Here is a 14,507-nt window from a genome sequence, read left to right as displayed (position 1 = left end):
CAGCGCACTGGCTTCTCGTTGTGGTGGCTTCTCTTGTTGCGGAGCACAGGCTCTAGGCGCACGGGCTTCAGTAGTTGTGGCTTGCAGGCTCAGTAGTTGTGGCTCGCGGGCTCAGTAGTTGTGGCGAATGGGCTCTAGAGCGCAGGCTCAGTAGTTGTGGCGAACGGGCTTAGTTGCTCCACAGCATGTGGGATCTTCCCGTACCAGGGCTTGAACCCAGCTTGAACCCGTGTCCCCTGCATTGGCAGGCGGATTCTTAACCACTGCGCCACCAGGGAAGCCCCAAAGGGACACTTTTTTAGCTTGAACATTCAAACCACAGAAAGAGAACTGATGAAACTAGACTTTCAGAATCAGAGACTCAAACACTTGCCGACCTCTTTATCTCCCTGCTTCACATTAAATGTAGGCTTCGTTCTCCCAGGCCAAATAGCTCAACTAGAAAGATATCTGGGAGCTGCAGGAAGCTCTGGATTTATATTCTTTATGTTTCTAAACAGAAAGAAAAAAAGACTTCCCAGATAGCTCAAGATAGAAACATCCCATGGAAGGACTCTGGTAGGTTTTGAGTCACATGCCCATCTCTGAAAGGGGAAATAGGAGCTGGGAAGATAATAACAAAATCTACTGCACAATGTCTCTTTTCTGAAAACAGAACTAAGAATCGTAGAGTTAAAAGAGAGCTTAGAAGCCTCACCAACCCCCCAACCAATGCAAGATTCTCTTCTATTACATTACAGCTTCGGCTCAATCACTTTTAAAGTTGGGAAACACACTCCTTCACCAGTCAACCCATCCCATTTCTCAACACTGCTAGTCATTTTAAAAGTAAATTTGCTTCCCTGTCATCATCACCCATGGGCTATAGTTTTGGGGGGTTTTTTGGGTTTGTTTTTTAATATTTACTTATTTATTAATTTGGCTGCCCCAGGTCTTCGTTGCGGCATGCAGGATCTAGTTCCCTGACCAGGGATGGAACCCAGGCCCCCTGCATAGGGAGCATGGAGTCTTAACCACTGGGCCACCAGGGAAGTCGCCATGGGCTGTAGTTCTAAGTTCATGTTCTTCCCTCTAGGTCAAGACTGAATATGTCTACTCCTTTCAAGAATATCTGAAAGCCAGTCATATAACCCTCTTCAGCCCGCTCTTCTCTGGGATCCATATTCCTTGGAGTTTCAACTGTAGTCATCACGGATGGCTTAGTGTTATGGGAAGTAAGAGGGGCATCTGGATCATTAAGGTCAGGGGTTGTCAAGGACTCTATGGGGAAAGGCAGGAAACCAACAGAAGAGGGGAACGATCCTCACCCCACCAGGCTCCTCCCACAGCATGAACTCAACCCCAGCTCCCTGCCTCTGCTCCCAAGGGGCCCACCAGACAGCAAGGAGCATAGAAACACTTAAAGAGAATTCAGTTTTACAGTTTATGTTAAAAAGAAGAAAAAAATAGATAGGAGAAGATAAAAATAAATTTAGAAGAAAAAAGGGAAAGAAGGCTAAGAGGAAATGAATGAAAAGACTAGGTATGGAGGGAAGGGTGTAATGAAAGTTTTAAAGAGAAGGAATCAACTCATTAACCAGAGTATTTAAAAGAATGTAACAGTTAAGGGGCTTCCCTGGTGGCGCAGTGGTTAAGAATCTGCCTGCCAATGCAAGGGACACGGGTTCAAGCCCTGGTCCAGGAAGATGCCACATGCCGCAGAGCAACTAAGCCCATGCGCCACAACTGCTGAGCTTGCGCTCTGGAGCCTGCAAGCCACAACTACTGAGCCTGCTCTCTAGGAGCCACCAGCCACAACTACTGAAGCCCACATGCCTAGAGCCTGTGCTCCGCACCAAGAGAAGCCACTGCAATGAGAAGCTGCACACTGCAATGAAGAGGAGCCCCCGCTCGCCGCAACTAGAGAAAAGCCTGCACACAGCAACAAAGACCCAATGCAGCCAAAAATTAATTAATTAATTAAAATAAATAAAATAAAAGAATGTAATGGTTAAGACAGAACAAAATATTTTTAAAGATAAGAATAATTAGGACATATGCAGATAATAAAATAATAATCAGTTAAATAAAAACAAGATTTTTTATTATGACTTCAAACATTACAATACGAAAAGATAAAACAGAAATGGGTTAAGCTGAAGGCGGCAGGACAGAGACCAAGGGCCAGAAGCACCAGGAAGGGCTGAGTGTGGAATCTCGTGGGCCTTTTCTAAGCCTGGGTTCTCTTCAGGGAACCCCTGTGAGCCGAGCTCCTCGGCCAGCCATGCCTTATGTCAGAGCCTCCAGTAAGTGCCCCTTCCTTAAATATCCACTGGGGAAAGCTATTCAGTGGTGCCTCCCTGGAACTGGAAGACATGGACACGCCCCACCTAGCATCAGTCAGCCGAGGCCCTTCAACCATTGCTCCTGTGACGTGAATTCTAGAGGCCTCACACTCATGGACCATCACATCAGAAACCCTCTTTAAAGATGGTTTTGCACATCTGGAAAATTTTGGATATATAATTATATATTATATATTTGATGTATATGTTATATATAACATTACATTTTATATATAATATAAATTACTATATACAAAATTATATATAATTATATATATTTAAATTTTATAGCTATCCATCCGTCAGACCAGTAATCCCACATATAGAATCTATCTCAAAGATATAATAGCAAAATATTCAAAACAGTGTGACCAAATAAATCTCTTCATTGCAGCACCATCTACAAAACCAGAAGACTGAAAACAATCCAACTGTTCATCAGCAGAGGACTGGCTGAATAAACAGTGGCACATCCACAAGAACAGAATACTATGCAGCTGCGATAAGGAGTGAGGAAGAGTCCTATCTACAACATTGAAATAATCAGAATATTCTGTTAGTTAAATCAGCAAGGAATAGAAGAGCTTTTGAAAATGAAGGAGAGGAAGTGGAATACAAACATAAGTGTATCTTTGCTTATATTTTTTAAGACAAAACAATGGAAAGATAAGTCAAGAAAGTAATTTTTAAATCATTACCTATGTAGAGAAAGAGGAAATAGGATTAGGGGACAAGTATAGAAGCTGGACTTCTAGGAATAAACCTTGTTTTATAGTTTTGACTTGGGAAGCATGTAAATATTTTAGATAAATAAATCAAAAAGGAATTCCTAAAAATGTAAAACAAGCTTAACCAAATGGCATTCACTGTGTATCAAGTTGATAGCACAGCCATACACAGAAAAATTACTTTGACTTTAAAACACAATACTTCAAATACTGCATTTTGAATATAAACTAAGGACAAAAGAAATCACAAAGAAATCTTAAACTGTAATCAATAATCTTATTAGAAATAATATTGATAATATGATTTTTAAACTATTATGTATATAGTAGGATAAAGCAAATAAATAATTAAGTAATTATGTAAGAGTTGTAAAGAACTAATATTTTTAGAGCAAGAGAAAAGAAATCCAAATATAAAATTGAAGGTTATAAATTCTGTAATCTTACACTTGAATTGGAAATATCACTACAAACTCAGGCTTTATTTTTTCTCTTTATGTTTTCTCTTTTTAAAAAAAATATGCATTTCCTAGTTCAGTCCACTGAAAAGGCTTGAAAATATGACAACCATAGAGTAGCAGTAAGGAACTCTAGCACACAGATTGTGGTCTCCTAAATAACATTTCCCACCAAAAAGAACCAGCTGGGAGAAATGGCCAACTCTGGGATTAAAGGAAGACAAGTACAAAATACATTTTGAAATATCCTGTCATGCCAGGAGCATATCATATTTCAGATTTAAGATTACGTCAAAAATACCCAGGAGCCAACTTAATGGGACTTCCCCTGGCCAAACATGGGACAAATCAAGCACCAACAATGGTAACAGGGTCAGTGAATCAAGAGAACATAACAGTCCTGGACTTCCCTGGTGGCGCAGTGGTTAAGAATCCACCTGCCAATGCAGAGGACACAGGTTAGAGCCCTGGTCTGGGAAGATCCCACATGCCGCAGAGCAACTAAGCCCGTGTGCCACAACTACTGAAGCCCACACGCCTAGAGCTCGTGCTCTGCAACAAAAGAAGCCACTGCAATGAGAAGCCCACACACCACAACGAAGAGTAGCCCCTGCTCGCCGCAACTAGAGGAAGCCCACCCGCAGCAACGAAGACCCAACACAGCCAAAAATAAATAAATAAATAAAAATAAATAAATTTTTTTAAAAAAGAGAACATAACAGTCCTAAACATGTATACAGCCAATAACAGAGCTTCCAGCAACATGAAGGAGGAAAAGATAGAACTAAAAGATAGAAAAACCTATCATTGCAGTTGGTTATTTTCATGCCCTTCTCTCAGTGACAGACAGAACAAGCAGGCAGAAAAATCAAAGGTATAGAAGGCTTGAAGAGCCCTATAAACCAACTTGACATAATTGACATTGACAGAACACACTGCCCAGCAACAGCACAGTATACATTCTCTTCCAGTGCATCAGAATCAGATGAAAAGCAGGAAGACAATAAAGAAAAACCAATGAAACCCAAAACTGGATATTTGAAAAGATAAATAAAAGTGGAAAACATCTTCTGAGACTGATGGGGGGGGCAGGGAAACCATAAATTACCAATATCAGAAATTAGAAGGGACAGCACTACAGATCCTAAAGACAAGAAGGGAACATTATGAATAACTTTATGCCAATAAATTCAACAACTTTAATGAAATACACAAATTTCTTGAAAGACACAAAATACCAAAGCTCACTCAAGAATAAATATGTAACTTGCATAACACCCAAATCTATTAAAGAAATTGAATTTGTAGGGTTTTAAAGAGAAAACGTCCTACAAAGAAAACTGCAGGCCCACAGTGCTTCACCAGTGAATCCTGCCAAATATTTAAGGAAGAAATAATACAGCATTTCAATACTGAAAACAACAAAACATTGCTTAAAGAAATTAAAGCCCTAAATAAGTGGAGACATGTATAACTTGCTTATAGAATCAGAAGAGTCAATATTGTTAAGGAGGCAATTCTCCTCAAATTGATCAATACATTCAACAGAATTCTTGTAAAAATCCCAGGATATTTTCATAGAAATTGGCAAACTGACCCCAAAGTTTATTTATATATATACATATATATATAGCGTTATGTGTGGATGACTATAATCATATAACTGAATCATGATTCATATAAATTATATGATTATAGTAATCCACACATAACACCACACTGACATATAGCTCAATAGAATAGAATGAGAGTCCAACAAAAGACCAACACAGCTAAGGTCAATTCATTTTTGACAATGTGTCAAGGCAATTCAATCAGGAAAGGATAAGCTTTTCAACAAATAGTGCCAAAAAAAAAAAAAAAAAAAAAATAGTGCCAGAATTGGATATCCATATACAAAAAAAGAAAAATTTAGACCTCTAACTCACATCATATACAAAAGTTAACTCCTAAATGTAAGAGCTAAAACATAGAATAAAATCTTGGTGAATTTGGGTTAGGCAAAAATTTCTTAGATATAACACCAAAAGTACCATCCATAATGGAAAAAAATTGTATAAATTGAACTTTATCAAAATTTAAAAGTTTGCTTTTCAACAGACACCATTAAGAAAATGAAAATTCAAACCACAAACTGGGAGAAATTATTTACAAAACATATATCCAACAAAGGAATTATATCTAGAATAGACAAAAACTCTTATAACTCAATAACGAAAAGACAAACAACCCAATAAAAAACAGACAAAAGATTTGAATGGACAATTCACCAAAGAAGATATCTGAATATCTAACAGCACTAGAAAAGCTACTCAGCATCATTCAGGCAGTTCATTGTATGTCAAATACTTTTTTTAAAAAGCTGTAAAATAAACAAAAACTAACTGGTCACCTTTGGGAGTTGTTAGAGCATCAGTTCATTATTCTAAAGACTAGTAGAAAAAGGAAAAGAGTCCAGGAATATTACCTGGTCTTTTCTAGTGAATTGTGCTTTAGGAAAACCAAACAGTCGATGGAAAAAGGGGGTTTTAAAGAATGACAGTTATAAATACAGAAGGAATAATTGAATTAGAAAACCATTGTTGAGTAATCCTTAATACAATAATAAATCTAGACAAGGAACATCAACAGATGCTAAAACCATTAGGTTAGAGGCTGATGTGGCATTTTATAATGGATGGACCAGGCTGACCACATCTGAAATCACCAATAAAATTAACCTCAGTAAAAGTGGAACAACCAGACATTATGTACTTTCTCTCTTGTGATAACAATAGTATATAGTACCACCTACAATCTATTTTTGCAAAAAGAAAAAAATTGAATCTTAATACTACCAACCTTCTAGATCTAACTGTCAGGGGGGACTGAAGAACTTATGAAAGGATTCCTTGAGGATGGAATTAGCCAAATTCTGTGGGAAATTCTATAGATCAATAAATATCAAAAAAGGGAGTGGGTAATTGGTAAGAAATTTAAAAGAAATATTGATCGAATGTATGGACCTTGTTTGGATCTGGATTCAAACCAACCAACCATAAAAATATCTTTCAGAGATAAGTGTGGACATTTGAACACAGACGAGGTGTTAGATGATGCAGAGTTTCTATTATTACTCTTGTTAGGTGTACTAATGGTACGATGGTTATGCTCTTTTTAAAAGTGGTTACCTGTTGGGTATACATACTGAGGTATTTACAAGTTAAATTAAACCATAGCTGGGGTTTCCTTTAAAATATTCTGGTGACAGTGCTAGGGTAGGGGAGAATGTTGTGGGAACGAGATAGATGAAATAACGTTGACAATTCTTGAAAGTAGTGATGGATGGATACAGTGTGGTTAAATATACTATTTTCTCTACTTCGGGTATGTTTGAAATTTTCCATAACAAAGAACTGGGGTTTTGTTTTGTTGAATTTTAAGTGGGCTGTGTTCACACAGATCACAGCCCTCAGGCTGACTTCAACATGAGTATTCCCTACCTTGATCCACAGTCAACGTAGGTCACAAATGAGAGAAATGAGTCAGGGGTTAAGAAAACAGCAAAGCAAGCAGCTGGTACCCACCTCTGCGAGGATTAATGGAGAGTGGTAGGACCACAGCAAACGAAAGACCACCTGCCCATCCAAAGGGGGCAGCCAATGTTGCCATGTGGGAATAAGGGCCCGAGATGGCCAAGTCTTCTAATTTTTCATTAGAAACTTGAAATCTAGGCATTTCAGTAAAACCTCCCAATATGCAGGCAAATGATTGAAAAAATTTTGAACACTTGCAAGTCAGTGCTAGAAAGCCAAACAAAACCTGTCTGGAGGCTAGATTTGTTCCACAGACTGTTGTTTTGTGATCTCTGACACCACACCATGTAATGCATTATATAGTAATGCATTAATAATTGGCTGACATTCTTAACAGTTGAATCACACGGCCAGGACAACTGAGGTTGTGCATATCTGAAATGCCCAGATCCTTTATATGCAAACAGCTGTCAAGCCAGGCACGCCCCACACTGAACTCAGAACTGAACACAGGTTTACAGTTATCTCTATCAAATTGCATCTTGTCATTTGTCAGAAACATTTGTCCCTGCATTGGCTCAACTCTTCCTCCAAATTCTACTGAATTTGCACTCCCTTCCAGCTTTGTATCACACACAGTTTTAATAAGCCCATCCAAAGCCATCTACAAAGCTAATGTCAACCTTTGTGTATAGTTCAATAGAGTTCAACGGATTTCAACGGGTAGGTTAGGCTTGTCTCCTGCTAGACGTCTACAGCTGTTTAGCTATAACTTCAACCTACCTTCTGGGTTCATCCACCTCATATTTACCCGTCTTCCTCCTTGAAGCCACCATACATTGCATATAGGCCTAATCCACTAGTTTTGTGGTGACAGGAATGCCACCTCCTTACATCTGTATATGGAGTACTTTATGGTTTTTATAGCATGTTCCCATAATTTTCTGACTTGATCTTTATCACCCATCACAACCTTTAAAAATCCTATCAACCTCACATTAAGACATTGATCTACAAATCTGCCAGTGGTCTATTTGTTTGTTTATAATCCACTAATAATCTATCTGGTGATTTCCAGATTAAATAGAGCAAGGGCAACTATTGATAATTTAGCTTCTTACCTTCCCACTTCACCATCTCACCAAAAAAGAGTTCCCCAAACCACCACCATTCCAGCAATAACCTATAGGGACAGAAACAATATTTCAGAGGAAGAATGTTCTAACCATGAGAGTTGACAGAAAGTGGAGTGCATCACCTTGTGAAGAAATGACATTTTGATGCTAGAACTTTTCAAATAGGAGCTAGGGTTTTGCAGAAGGGATTCCAACATGGATAGGGAGTTGGGCAGAATGATCTTTCATTCATGCATCTCTGTCCACGTGAGGAAACTGCTCCGTGCTCAGCTCTTGGCTGAGCTCTTGGAAGTGTCTTACCAGTTCTTGCAGTGATAACCTCTGAAGGTTAAAAACATACACTTGGCAAGTGTGACTGTTTTTATGCTTTGTACATTTTAAAATTAATTCCCTTTTAAAAAGCAGTTTTCAGCAAATGTTTTTAAAATGCCAACCTTTTCCCCATTGTTCAAAGTTGGGAAGAATCCATACAATGGAATATTACTCAGCCATAAAAAAGGAAGTGAAGCACCGATACAAGGTAGGATGTGGATGAATCTTGAAAACATTAGGGTAACTGAAAGAAGCCAGTCACAAAAGACCACATGTTATATGATTCCATTCATATGAAAGTCCAGAATAGGTAAATGTAGAGACAGAAAGTAGATTAGTGGTTATTTAGGGGTTGGGTGGGGTGATAGCTAAAGGATACAGGATTTCCTATCGAGTTGATGAAAATGTTCTAAAATTGACTGTGGTGATGGTTGCACGTATCTGTGAATGTACTAAAATCCGTTGAATTGTACATTTTAAATGGGTGAATTGTAGGGTAGATGAATTATATCTCGCTAAACCTGTTTTTTTTTAAATTAATTTGTTTATTATTTATTTATTTTTGGCTGTGTTGGGTCTTCGTTTCTGTGCGAGGGCTTTCTCTAGTTGCGGCAAGCGGGGGCCACTCTTCATTGCAGTGCGTGGGCCTCCCACTATTGCGGCCTCTCTTGTTGCGGAGCACAGGCTCCAGACGCGCAGGCTCAGTAGTTGTGGCTCACGGGCCTAGGTGCACCGCGGCATGTGGACTCCTCCCAGACCAGGGCTCGAACCCGTGTCCCCTGCATTGGCAGGCAGACTCTCAACCACTGCGCCACCAGGGAAGCCCCCTAAACCTGTTTTTTTTGTTTGTTTGTTTGTTTGTTTTTGTTTTTTTTAATTAAGCAAACTTTTTGGGGGGATTGGGGGATAGATGTTTGCTTCCAGGCTGGCTAGATTTCTAAAGGGGAGCACCCACCACCTGCTGAGGATGAGCCTGTGAGCGAAAATATCTGGTTCAGCGAGGACCTGGCAGCCAGGTTGGGTGAGGTGGAAGGATTTTCTCACATTTCAGGAGGCATGGGGCTCCCCTTTCGGAATCTGGGGCTGGGATTAGCAGCCGAGGAGACCGACAAGAGCTCCACCTTCCACCCACTTCCTCTGAGCTTTCTAGGTCTTGCTTCTCACCGCTCTTGGTCGTATTTCCGTCCCAGGAGTTAACTCCTAGCACGCCCATAAAAACAGCTGAAACCACTCTTTTGGGAGAACGCGTCTGGGAGGCCTCTCATCCCAACTAAGCTTGCTCCCTACTTCGCCCCACCTCCTGAGGATGTGGGGCACCCGTCCACCCCCTGACAAAGCGGCCCCCGTGCCTCAGAATGCTCGCGTGCTGGAACATTTCAAAACCCAGCTGGCAGATTTCCTGCTCCCCGGGGGGGACTTCTGAACCTGGGGTGTACGGCAGGCAGGAAAGGATATCCCTAGAAAACGTCTGTTCTCCCGTCTGCCAGCGAATTCCACCACTGCTGACTGACACCGGGGAGCAGGGGCACAGATGGGGGGAGGGAAACGCCCAGGCACTTTTCCCAAACTCTGCAAATCCGTCCAGGGAGGTCTGGAGGCCTGGGTAAGGGAGAAGGGCCCGCGGTCTAGGGGTTCTGCAGATCGGGGGAGGTGGCAACGACCAGTTATTAGCATTTGGGTTGGCCAAAAAGTTCTTTCGGGTTTTTGGTAACGTTGCGGCAGGAACCGACCGAACTTTTTGGCCAACCCATAGTCAAAAAGGAGGAGAGCGACTGCTGCACTTGAGGCCCTGCTCTGGGCCTCGGGCCCCAGCTCGCGGGAGTGGTCGCCCCGCTCGGGCCCCGACAGCCAGCGCGCACCACGCCGCTCCCGGCCCTGGGTGAGGGGCAGCAGCAGGGAACCGGCGCCGGGAACGCGGGCACGCCCCGTAGAGAGGGCGCCTGGAATTTTCGATGACGAGGCCCAGGTAGGGCCCCATCACCGGTGCAGCGCCCCGGCACTTCCCGTCCGCATCCCCGGTACCGGTACCCGGGACTGGGTGCCGTTAAAGGAAATGCCTAGGAAGAGGGCGCAGCAGGTAAACGTCCGGGTTCGGGCGGCCGGATGGTGCGGTGCGCGGGGGCAACAAGTAGCTTGGAAAGCGAGTGAGGCGCCGAAGAGAGCAGCTTCCTGCCTGCAGAGAAGCAGAACGTGCAAGCAGAGAAGTGAGAGACAGGAACTGAGGAGACTAAAGAGAGACTGACTCGTTCCCTTGAGCAAGGGGGTAAAAGGGGGGTGCCGGTATCCAAAAGACTCGTGCTCCAGGTGAGGCTCGAACTCACAACCTCGGCATTGCTCTGCATGTACTGCTGTATAAGTACCGCGCGCTAACCGATTGCGCCACTGGAGCTCCGCTTACCCCGCCTCGTGATGGCTCTATCAGGGTTCACCCGGGCTCTGTGCGGGCCTTCGCGGAGCATGCGCACCCGCGGCTTGCTGCTAGGCGAGAACGAGCCGGGGCCCCGGGACCCCGCAGCTTCCGGTCTGGCGGTTCCCGGCCTAGTGTAGGAGGGAAGGCTGTGAAGGTCTCCCTCCGCGATGGCGGGACCCTTTGGCGGGACCTTGAAAAGAGCACAGCCCGCCTCCCTGGGTAGCGCGGGAGGAGGAGTCCCGGGCTCTGCGGTCTGAAACCACCTCCGCGTCCTCAGTGTGGCGCTTCGCCTCCCAGGAGCAGGCCCCGCGAGAAGCAGGCCTAGAACAGGAGCCGGGCTGCGGCCGGCGGGCGGGCCTTGTTCCGAGGGGTGGGGCCGAGCGGGTTGGCCTCCGCTCCTGGGCAGCAGATGCCCCGGGCTGCCGCCTCTGCCCCGCGCCCCCGCGTGACCGGTGAGCTGGAGGAGCCCACCCCCCCCTTTCCCCCGCGCCGCCCTGGAAGTCGGCAGGAGCGGGAAAACCCGTGAATGAGCAAAGCCCGCGCCTGCCGGTGGGGCAGCCAGGGAGCGCCTGGGCCGGGGTGGCGACCGAGTTTCCAAGACCGGACCGGGCAGAGATTTAACCGTCAGACCCTTGTCCTGCCCCGAAGGCTTTCTGCTGCCCCTTCTGACATCCTGAGCGGGGTGCTCGGATCGTGTCAAACCACGGGCATTCCGGGGACACGGTGATAGCCCAGGCCTTCGAGAGGGTGCAGGCTAAGCTCCACGTGTTTTGTTGGGCCACAACGTGTATGTTTGGTTTAATTTTAAAGCGAGTTCCTAATATTTAAAATCAAGAGGTCCCCTACAAATATCTGGATATCCATTTCTTTTTTAAAAAACAAAGTGTAAACCGTACCCAGGGCCGAATTATGACTGTCCTGTTCCTTACGCACTTTTGTCTTCGTGGGCTCCTTTGTCCATCAAAACAACAACAAAATTTTTTTTTAATTATATTTTGCTACTACAAACCACAAATATAATCCAGGCTGGATTTATTGTTACATTCATTATTATCTTTTTTCTGATTTCAAAAAAAAATTAAAATGTAAACATTTGGGGGGGCTCTAGGCACTGTGCCTACGGCCCTTGACGGATAACTCTGCTGCATCCCTCTGGGAGGGTAGCTGCAGCCTCCTCCACAAAATGCCCCCCTCCCCCCTGCCTCTCTTCCTCTGGGGTTGCATCAGTCGATTGTCTCCTGGGCCTCTGTTGGCATGTTGGTCACCCTGTTCGGTGACCTCTGCTTTCCTGGGAGAGCCAGAAGAGCAAACAACAGCGCACCATGTCAATAGATTTCGGAACCAGCATGAGCAAGTGATGGGGGCAGAATAAAGATCATGCATGATCACCTTGATAGCCCACATTAACAGGTTGTGTTCGGGTGATGAGGTCGAGAGTACGATTGTAGAAGAGCCTTGAAATTGGAGCAGAAGAGATTAGAGTGATCAGGCAGATGATAAGGAGACAGGCACAGGTTCTGTTTAAGGCAGAGGCCTCCTGAAGGTGGTGTTTTCAGGAAGTTCATTGCTTTGTGCAGACTGGGTTGTGCACCCAGAGAAAGGAGATAGGCGAGCCTCTCCTGGTGGTTTGTAAACTGTGAGAGACACACATCCAGAGCAAGAGCTCAGAAGGGGGATGGTCAGCACCCCTGCAAGATCCCATCAGGTACCAGGCAGATGGTGGGATGCAGAGCTGTTTACAACACGCCAGGATTAGGGCTCCTTGGAGCATGCTGTGGCAAGTCCTTGGTAAATCAAGGGCAGCAGAGAGTGAGCCTTTGAAATAAGTCCCTCCCAAAAGATGGAACAAGCTCTAAAAGTAAATGCATGATTTGCCCCCAGGTGGGAATACTTTTTCCCCCTAAATTGAAAGGGGTTAATTTCCTGAAAGACAAGAAAGTAAGTCGTGGACTCAGACACAGCGTCTTCTCAAATCCAGTAGCATCTGCCGCGTCTGCTCTTTCTCCCTCCTGAGTCCCTCAGGTAGAATCTGCCTGGTGAACTATAAGCAGGAAGAATGGCCCCTGGTGGTCCAGCTTCCCTTCCCACTCTCCGCTTTCATGGATCTACTCCTTAACAGTATTGGTTCAGCAGATACTGACTGACCCTGGTTGCATGGGAAGGGAAGGCAGCACCTGATACAGCCTTTGGGAACTAAAATAGCTTAGTCCTCAGGGAAATTGGGGCTCTAAGGGAGGAGTGAGGGCAATGTTGAACCTAGAGGGGGCAGTGTCAGAATCTGTGCCACCAGAGAGATTTTTCAGCAAGAACAAGTATACTGAGACCTTCAAATCACTTAACCTCATACTCACCCTGAAGAGCAATGAACTAAGAGTCTGAGGCCCTCCCTGGCTCTGTGACCTTAAGTAAATCTCTTACCCTTTCTGGGCCTCAGTTTCCTCATTTATAAACTGAGGGATCTAGACCAGATAAGAGCTTTCTAGCTTAACTGGAGAATGCCTTTTACCATGTATACTCTTGATAACTTGCAGTTATTTAAGCATTTAATAATTTGTGTGATGTGTAATAAAGAAGTGATTTTTAAAATAAAACTTATTTTAGATATATGTATAATGTTAAAATAATCTTGAGTAATACCCATACTGTAATGAGACTAGTCTCAACCTTCTTCCATTTACCATGTAATGCAAAATGTTTAATTTACTTTAATTATGTAAGGGAAAAGCATGCTTTGTTAACAATAACTTTTAAAAGAACATATATCATATTGGTCTTAGGACAAATGTATATTAAAATGTATGAAATTTAATGACTCACTGTAGCATCAGAAATAGACACAAACTGCTTTCCTAAACGAATGTTTAGAATTTGTGCTTTTTGCACTTTAGAAAACTGGTTTATTTTTATTCCTTTCATGGTTTTGTGTCTAAATGATGAGCTAAAACAGAAGGGTTCTGGCTGCTGTATGTAAGCACCATTCTGCAAATAACATGAAGCAGGTATGGCTGGTCTTCATGCCTAATAACGAAAGACCAAATTGGATATAATGATCACTATATTTTCTCTTTTTGGCTTTTGTTTCTGACATACAAGATATTTTGATCAGCAGAATGCAATTTGCACATTTAGTAAATGAATATCATCTTGAACCAAATTTGTAGAATTTTCAGTATATGGTCTTCTTTTACTTTATTTCAGCAAACTTTTTATGTGTTTAGCCAGCATTCTATTATGGTTATATATGAAGCAGTATATGACTTTTAAAAGTTGCTGTAGAAGAGTCAAAGCTCATCTAGGACCCACCTCTTCAGCTGAGTCATACGCACACTTCTTGTATGCAGGGACCACTGCAGGTGCTGGTCAACAGGCATTGAGACGCTCCCAAAGTGATCCCATGTTGATGGGGCAAGAGGTTGTCTGAAGAATTATTTTAATTATTACTTTTCTAAGTAGAAATTGAAGATACTCTGCCACCTGTAACAGTGCAGACCGTCTGGAATGTCCTTCAGAACTCCTAGGATTTGTCAGTGTCTAAGACCCCTTCCTACCCTAATAGTCCATGACCCTCACCAGCACCACGTGGAGAAATGACCCTTTATTTTCCCTCAGGAGGAGAAAGATGCG

General features: G+C 43.3%; 1 long non-coding RNA gene and 1 other non-coding gene across 4 annotated transcripts in view; both read right to left on the bottom strand.

The window, feature by feature from the left end:
• LOC137777737 (uncharacterized) overlaps positions 1-11,235 on the bottom strand; it is a 207,929-nt gene extending 196,694 nt beyond the window's left edge. For all 3 annotated transcript variants that reach the window (XR_011076607.1, XR_011076606.1, XR_011076604.1), the window contains exons 1-2: positions 10,872-11,235; positions 8,147-8,208 (exon numbers count right to left, since the gene is read on the bottom strand). This is a non-coding gene — a long non-coding RNA (uncharacterized lncRNA). The remainder of the gene's footprint in view (positions 1-8,146; positions 8,209-10,871) is intronic.
• Positions 10,770-10,862, bottom strand: TRNAI-UAU (transfer RNA isoleucine (anticodon UAU)). Its single transcript is given in 2 exon segments — positions 10,770-10,805; positions 10,825-10,862. It is a non-coding gene; the product is annotated as a tRNA-Ile (tRNA).
• Positions 11,236-14,507: the final 3,272 nt, after the last annotated feature.

The sequence above is a fragment of the Eschrichtius robustus genome, chromosome 15 (genome assembly GCF_028021215.1).
Source record: "Eschrichtius robustus isolate mEscRob2 chromosome 15, mEscRob2.pri, whole genome shotgun sequence".
Taxonomy (NCBI): domain Eukaryota; kingdom Metazoa; phylum Chordata; class Mammalia; order Artiodactyla; family Eschrichtiidae; genus Eschrichtius; species Eschrichtius robustus.
Note: the sequence above shows the minus strand (reverse complement) of the source record. Positions and strands in the feature narration are given on the sequence as shown.